The sequence below is a fragment of the Rhinolophus sinicus genome, linkage group LG04 (genome assembly GCF_036562045.2).
Source record: "Rhinolophus sinicus isolate RSC01 linkage group LG04, ASM3656204v1, whole genome shotgun sequence".
Classification (NCBI taxonomy): domain Eukaryota; kingdom Metazoa; phylum Chordata; class Mammalia; order Chiroptera; family Rhinolophidae; genus Rhinolophus; species Rhinolophus sinicus.
The window spans coordinates 37,851,639-37,860,499 of record NC_133754.1 but is presented as its reverse complement, the minus strand read 5'-3'; the positions used below and the strand labels follow the sequence as shown (position 1 = coordinate 37,860,499).

Sequence of the window (8,861 nt, the reverse complement as noted above, 5' to 3'; positions counted from 1 at the left end):
CAATTGCAGGGAAGAAAGATGTCAACTGATCTGGAGAATGACAGTTTCAGTTTTGTAGTTTCTTTTATGCATTTGAAATTGAGGGAACTTGAGGAATGGATCACAAGGGTGAGAGAAAGCAAGACGGTGAGGGGATTACAATAGTTAACAAGATTTTATGCTTTCTTGAGGATGGTTACACTTATTTCAAAGGTGTGTTAAACTAGATGCAGAAGAACAATGGGCAGGTTTACCTGAGGCACAGATAAAACCTTTCCTAAAAATGTTGTATGCCTGGGGCATGACTACCCACTATGACCTGTCCACCTGGGAGTTTATGATCAGATCGTCCTGTGAGGTTACTTTCCAAGCTCCTATTTTCATCCCCACAGGTTCTGTCCTACAAGAATTCCCCTAGTTCCTAGACCACCTTCTGACAACTGGCTATAAATTGGGGGTTCCTAAATCTACCTCTTCAGGTTCAACAGTTTGATAGAATGGCTCACGTAACTCAGGAACATACTTTTCCTACATTTGCTCATTTATTATAAAGGAAACAATACAGGAACAACCAAATTGAACAGCTGTACAGTTCAAGGCATGGGGGAAGAGGTGTTGGAGCTTCTACCGTGTTTCCTCAAAAATAAGACCTAGCTGGACAATCAGCTTTAATGCATCTTTTGGAGCAAACTTTAATATAAGACCCAGTCTAATTTTACTATAATATAAGAACGGTTCTTATCTAACATAATATAATATAAGACTAGGTCTTATATTTATGTTTGCTCCAAAAGACGTATTAGAGCTGATTGTCCGACTAGGTCTTATTTTCGGGGAAACACTGTATACTGTACCTTCTCTGGGGAACCATCTTCCCTTTTGGCACCTTGATGTGTTTACCAACCTGGAAACTCTTTGAACAATCTCATTGTTTGGGAATTTTTATATAGAGCTCAATGTCTGGCCTCTCTTCACTTACCAGAGGTCAAGAGTGAAAGTTTCAATTTGCTAATCCCCTGGTCTTTCTTGTAACCATTCCCTCACCCTGAGAGTAAATAGGTACCCTATTCTAAGTCACCTGATAAACTCAGATGCTATCCAAAGGGGCTAGTTATGAATAACAAAAGATACTCCTTTTGCTCAGGAAATTTTAAGGGTTTTAGGAGCTCTGTACCAGGAACTGGGGACTAGAGTTTCCAGGCGGGACTTCTCGCCCGTTCTCAGGAATTCTTTTCACTTTCCCGTTCCCGAATCCCGAGAAAAGTTGGTCGGGAAATTGGGAAAATCGGCTCCTTAAAAAGTAATACCCACAATGGGAAATAAACATACTACTCACAATGTATCTCTTAGACATTTTTCCTATGTATCACTAGGGTTTCCATGTGGGAATATCCACCCATTCTCAAGAATTTTTTTTTGCTTTTCCATTCCCGAATCACAAGAAAAGTTGGCTTCTTGAACTCAGGTGGTTGGTAGTATTGGCTGTCACTTTGTGGAAACGATTCATCATGGAGAACAGAAAACAGTTTCTATCTTGGTATTCAGGAAGGGGAAAACAAAAAAAGATTCCGGAGAATGGGTGAGAATTCCTGCCTGGAAACCCTACTGAGGACGAAGACCAAATATGTTTCTGTATTATACCACACCATATTTAAAGGGTACAACAGAAAGAATTAGTCTTGAAAGTCAGACTTTCATTGGTAAGGATAGGACTCACGAGCAAAACTTCTCTGAATTCCACAGTCCATTCTGTTAATATCAAGAGATCCAGAATCTAGAGGACTCAAGAGTTTTAGAATGTATGCAGGAATAGATGTGAAAGCAGTTTTTCAGAATGAAATGAAATATGGTTGAACTGTTTGGCTCAAGGGGAAGACATGGAGAAAAGAAAATAAGTGTTAAAAATAGATGAGTGTATCTGATGGGGCTCTGGCCTTGGACTCTTCAGAAACTGAACCTCTGGGGAGTTAGGCACTATCAGTTCTCCCAATAACTTTAAAGGTCCAGAAGAGAATTGTGTTCCAATTTCTATTTAGACCCCTGAAAGTGATTATTTTTATAGAATTTCCTAAACTATGGTAGAAATTTGGAATGTTTTTTTCTTCTCAACTCTACATTATGTGATATTTCATATTTGGAATTGAAATTGTGGGCTTTTTCAATTTCTAAATAAATGAATGTATTTCTATATTAAATATATTGAAGAGGACCTGGAACATGGAGTATTTTCTGGATTTTGGCAATTTACTCATGCCTTGAGAAATTCTATTTTTCAGACCTCTTCTGTGAATACTAGACTGCTAATTTCCTGATAACAGTAACTAGATATGAAAGTAAAGGTAGTGAACTAAGAATAGATGAACTGTCTTTCTAGAATGGTTTGAAAACCTTGAACCTTTTCCATGACAAAATTGTCAAAATGAATCTCTAATTAAAAAAAAAAATAAGTGTCAGAAAATGACTTATCTTAAGAACTTCAGAGGTGGTGAGGTGATTTAATCACTATTATGAATTGTAGTAGAAACATCACTTTTTGGAGCCATAATTTGACAAAATGGAACCTACAGAAAATGTCTTTTAAGTGATGTTTGAAAATATTGAGTAAAGGAAGAATAATCCATGGCTGCTTGAGTAGAGAATTATTTTTTCTGATATTTGGAATCAACACCTTTTATCATATCCATAGTCTTTCTGTATGTATGTTGTCCATACCTTAGATCTACAGTTTTAAGAGTCTTAAAATTTTGAAAGACTAGTAAATGTTAAATAACATTGCTCTAAGCAGATTCTGCGGAAAATTTGTAGAGTCCCTCAAGAGAATACAAATTAGACAATGTTTGAAAAATTTCAGAAACAAGTTGTGATAACTTATTAAAAATTGTGCTCTCCTGGTTACAACCCCACCTCTCCCCCCAGGGTGGTGGTGAAATTTTTCTCTCTAATATCAGAAAGGAATTTTATATTTGGATACTTTATCAAGTGTTATCTATGTTATTTTTAGATGATAATATTAATTGGTAGTTCCTGTTTTGCCCTTTAAATTAGAATAGTTAAATTTCAGATTTTAAAAGGTCTCTGTAGGAACAAGAAATGACAATCTTTATTGAAGCTTTCAAAATGAGGCTAAATAACCACATTAGCTTTGGATTCACATAGTAGAATTACTTTTTGGCAAAATCACTCATATAAGATCATTATGGTAAATAAAACTGTTTTGAAGTCTGAGATGGAATTTCCATATTCAGAATTCCTTAACACCATAGTCTGATAGTGCCATATCAAGGTACTTTGCATATATCAGGTATTTTCTGCACGTACCTTTTCCCCCTTAGGCTCATAGTAAGCATGAAATAGAGCCAACATGTTTTACTTTATAGAGCAGCATCAGGAGTGGATATTGGTTATAACATTTGTTCTGTCTCGCCAACTCTGTTGAGTGTGCCAACCAAGCTGATTACACAACAGTTTCGGTTTTTGGCAGATTTTGTGGCCATTTGAGTAAGGATAAAGGTAATGTTCTCTGTAAAAAACACCTTGCCTAATACGTCTAAAGAGTGCTAAGGCAATGTCATGGCAGTTTAGATGTTGGCGCACAGAGATGAAATCTTGGGAGGACAGGTTCACTGCAAATTGTAATTGTCATCAGTATGGCTAATTGTGGCTATGGTTCAAATTTTTTTCTCTCTCAGATGTAGTTAAGTGGGGGCCCTAAACTATTCTATAATAAGGAAAAAATTACATGTGTCATAGATCTTTATATGTTTTCAGGGTTTTACTTGCAAGTATGGATGAATACTGAAAACATTCTGTCAAGATGATGGTAATTACTGATGGAGATATAAAATTAAATCTACCTGGATTTTCATGTTAGTAATGAGTGGAGGGAAAGAATTTGCAGGAATATAGTTTTCAGGAAAGTGGCTAAATAATTTAGCATAATACTGACATTTTTTTCTCTATTAAGTAAAATGCCTAAACTCTTAGGTTGTACTTTTTAACTTGTTGGATTCTCTCTAACTGACAGAGAGAGAAGCATTTTATAAACACTTTTAGGCCTGCATTGCTATGAATTTTCTTCTTCGGACTGTATTCACTAAGTCCCATAGATTTTGGGTCATTATGTTTTCATTTTTGTTTGTCTCTGGTATCTTCTGATTTCTTCCTTAATCTCATTGTTGACCCATTCATTATTTAGTAGCATGTTTGAGTGTTTCTGTTTTGTTTTTCTTTTTTCTTGTAATTGATTCTAGCTTCACACATTGTGGTGGTCAGAGAAGACACGTGACATGATTTTAATCTTAAATTTATTGAGACGTGTTTTGTGGCCTAACTCGTGGCCTATCTTGGAAAACGTTCCATGTGCACTTGAAAAGAATGTATACTCTGCTGCTTGGGGTAAAATGCTCTAAAATATCAATTAAGTCCCTCTGATCTAGTGTGTCATTTAAGGCTGCTGTTTCCTTGTTGATTTTCTGTCTGAAAGATCTGTGTATTGGTGTCAGTGGAGGGGTGAATGTCCCCTGTACTATGATTGTGTTACTATTGATTTCTGCCTTTATGGGGTCAATATTTGTTTTGTATATTTAGGTGCTCCTATGTTGGGTGCAGAGATGTTTACTAGGGTTATGTGCTCTTGTTGGTTTGCTCTGTTTATCGTTATATAACATCCTTCTTTGTCTCTGATTATAGTCTTTGAAAAATATGGAACACATCATGAATTTATGTCATCCTTGCACAGAGACCATGCTAATATTCTCTGTATCAATGCAATTTTCATATATGTGCTGCTGAAGCAAGCATTGCTGCTTTATGTTTTTTTGGACGTTTTATGTTTTACTAATTTGTACTGTTTAGAATCTGTATCTCCTTACTAGAGTATAAACCCTCCATGAGAACAGAGATTTCTTTCTGTTTTGCTCTGGGATGTGTCCCCTACACCTAAAAGAGCACTGGTACAGGTAAAGTGTAAAATCAATATTTGTTCCATGCATGCATGCCTGCATGTATGAATAAATATTTCCTCTGAATACAAGGGGGTATCACATGTCAGATATTATGTGATATCTTTGGTTTTGTATTTAAAAAGAAGCAGACACTTGAGTTTTTATAGAACTATAAAATCTATTGCCAGCCTTGGTGTGAATTAGAAAAAAAGATGTTGCTTTCTCCAGAATGTAGCCCTGAGCTGGGGAACATGGCTTGATTGGGAAGCAGAGGATAGATTTTGGGCTTTTACTTTGTACCTGACGGAAGTTCAAATTCCTTTTTATTGATAAGATCAACTAAGACATTAATATGATTAATTGAAATATTCTTAAGAAACCCTAAAAATTGGTTAGCAAATATCAATCATCTATCATTCATCTATCTGTCTATCTATCTATCTATCTATGTATCTATCTATCTATCTATCTACCTACCTACCTACCTTTTAAGTATCTATCTATGTAATGAATATATACATATCATACATAGGATTCTAAGTTTTTCTTCATCTGTTCTGGTGAGGTTGATATTTTTATTTGACAGTAATAAGTTTTATGTAAACCTTTTACATTTATTTAAAATATTATAAAGAATAATTTTAACAGAGATTGCTGCATTTAAAGTCAACAAAAATTTATTTGAAATTTTACTTTTAAACGCAAGAAAATTTTTGCCAATGGGAATCAGAGTGGACTTTTTGATGTTTTAATTCAAAATTGCCTCATTATAGCCTAGTTTTGAAATTTTTACTTTAAATTTATTTTGAAGCACCAAGAAAAAATTGGACAGCTTCTATAGTAGGATGAAGCATTTTCTCCCTAGAAGAGTTTAAGAACAGTGTTTTCTAGCTTCAGCCTACATTCTGTTTTGGTCCCTGATTCTGTTTTTAAATTTGCATACATTAGCATACCTAAATTATATTAGTAATTAAAGATATTCCATATATATATTTTGTCTTTCCATTTTTTTTCTAATTTGGTATATTAAGTAAAGGTTTATTTTTCTTTTCCCTGTTCATACATTCATATTTATTTTCTTTGCCTAGAGAATTTTTTTCTCCACTATCTGTCTCAGGAAAAAATATCGTAAATTCCTATAAAAAAGGGAATGTATAAATTTCACTCCATGCAAAAGTGGCCTCTATGAGCTTTTTTTCCATTCTTGGCTGAGGGCCTACATGACCTATGAGAAGAGCTGGTGACTACAATTCAGCATTTTAGATAATCTGGGCAGTCTCAGTCTTCTTAGATATAGTCTGCTCAACATTTTTCTGATTAGAAATTGTGATTTCTATCCAGTTGACTTATACCTAGACTCTTTCCTTGCAGTCACTGCAGTTGTACATTATCTTGGTTTTCAATATCAGTTTCTTTCCTAGACTCTTTCTCTTGGATAATTCTGGTTGTTACAATTTGCAGTTTAGGGGTCATTACAACTAGAGCTGAGATCTGTACTTAGAATTTCAGAACTGTCTGGAATTCAAACACATGGAGGAAGTGCATCTACTCTTTCATGGAGTCAGAGAATGTTCAAATAGAGGATACTAATTAAGCTAAGAGTGGAAGGATGAGTGAGAATATAAGTACAAGTAAGGAAGGGCAAATTAGCATGGGAGGCAGAGGGAACTTGATATAATTAAGTACTCAAGAGACGGGAGCTTGTGGATTATGGTATAAGATGTCTTAAGGAGAGTGTTCAAAGAAAAGAGTGTACTAGGAGGTATCACAATGGCTTTTTAGGTTTAATTTAAATTTTAGGCTGTTGGCCAGCATTACTCATCCATAACATTATCATCTAAAAACTTATTAAGATTTAATGAGAGACAAAAATCTGGTAATCCTTTAAAAACTAATTATGAAGTACCAAAGTTTACACATAATTTGCTTTAAGAGCTATAAATTAGAATCTCATAAAGATTGTATATATAGTAACATTGCTTTCACTTGTATTCTATCCTATTTGCTGGAGGAATAGATTTATAGTCCGTAATCGGGTAATTACATTTATCTCTGAGAATGCCCATGGGAGTGGGTGACTCTTATTGGTATTATTTATCATGAGTTGAGTATGATTGAGGCCCTCCCTAGAAGATTGTAGGGATGATGATGTTAGATAGGCTGGTTGGGGCCTGATTTTGAGAATCCTTAAATGGCATGTTAAGTAAAGCATCTGAGTGCACTGGAGAGTCATTTCCAGTGCAGATCTGTGTTGCTGGAAGAAATCAGGAAGCAATGTGAGGGCTAAAGATTGAAGCTTAGGAGACCAGTTACAAGGAAATTGCAATATCAAAGTGATTATGACCTGAATTCAGGGCATGTCAATGGGGATTGATGAATATGGATTAATGAGTCACTGCAGTGGTAGAGCTAGAGAATGTGGCGACTAAATGTGGGAAATTAGGGAGAAGAAGGAATAAAAAAAGTGTGTGTGTGTGTGGGGGGTCACACAATTGGTTGCAAAAGGAGATGGTGTTATTGAATATAGTAAAGCTCACAGAAATTAATCAAGTATTTGGGGGAAACAATGAATTCATCTTTGGACAATTTTGTATTTAAGGTATTCCTGGGACATCTATGTAGCTAGGTTTGATGATAATAATTAAAGTAAATATAACATTTATCAAGTACTTATTTGTTGCCAGACGCTGGGCTGCATGCATTTTCTCAACTTAAGAATAAAAATGAGCCTTCTTGAAGATAAATAATTTCGCCTCTGAGTGGTTGCTGGGAGTTGAACAGAGACACTGGCTTCAAAGCCTGTATACACATCCTTATCCACTGCACCATATAACCTCTGGGGCTTAGAAGGGATATCAGTTATCTAGATGGGGATTTGAGAGCTATTAGTTTATAAGTGATCCCTGTGGTTGTGAAAGGAGATGAGTTTTCTTAGAGAGAGATTATAGAGGGAGAATGTTAGCAGAATACATCTATACAACTTAAAGCAGAATAAAGTGATTATAGACATTTAATGTCATGCAATGTTGTAAGACTGCTTTACATTGATTTCCTGTTGTAAGCAAATGGCTTTTTGAGTGTAGTAATGACCCTTTGTACAGTATGGTTCATCTCTCATTTATTCTTTGGGGATGAAGCCAATTTAACAATATGTATGACTAATTCTTTTCTTTAAAAATAGAGATGAAGAGGTGAACTGCACTGAATTCTGATGGCAGGTTGAAATGGAAGGATTGGGGTTAGATGAACTGTCTCTATTTCCTTGTAAGGCCATGGTTATTTTTGTGTTTTTATTTCACTTGGTATAGCTAGATTGGTTCTATTGATTAAGATGATACATTGGGAAGAAAAACTATAGGAAATTGTAACATAAAGAATACACCCAGCTTCCTGATGTTGCGTCACAGGCTAATTTAGAATTACTATTTTTAATGCACTATCAAGAAATAAAAATGCTTGTTTCATAGTGCCTCTCAGCCTATTTTTCAAATTTCTTTTCAAAAATTATTTTCTAGTCATAATATAAGTGACAACAGATTTGAAAGGATCCAGAAGTCTCTAACACTTATTGTCACAACTCCTCGTTTCCAATACATTCCCGAGTATCTACCATTGGGCACAATTTTTTTAGGAGGTGAAAAATATTTTTTGTTTTTCAAAATGAAGAAACCCTCATTAAAGTGATAATAACTCTGGAAGGCATAACACTTTAGGCTTGAGCTTCTCAACCTTAATCACATGGCAGCGTTACTATATCAGTGCTAGGGCATCACTTCCAGAAGATATTGATGAAATTGGATCGGGGTGCAATTTGAGCATTAGTAATTGTTTTTTTTTTCTGTCTTAGATTAAAACACAAATTTATTATCCCACAGTTCTAGATGCCAGAAGTCCAAAATCAAGGTGTCTACAGGTTGTGCTGACTCTGATGGCCCTAAG

At 35.2% G+C, this 8,861-nt stretch overlaps 1 pseudogene; it reads right to left on the bottom strand.

The window, feature by feature from the left end:
- Nucleotides 1–4,674: 4,674 nt before the first annotated feature.
- Nucleotides 4,675–4,775, bottom strand: LOC141571385 (U6 spliceosomal RNA; annotated as a pseudogene).
- Between the last annotated feature and the right edge of the window lie 4,086 nt (nt 4,776–8,861).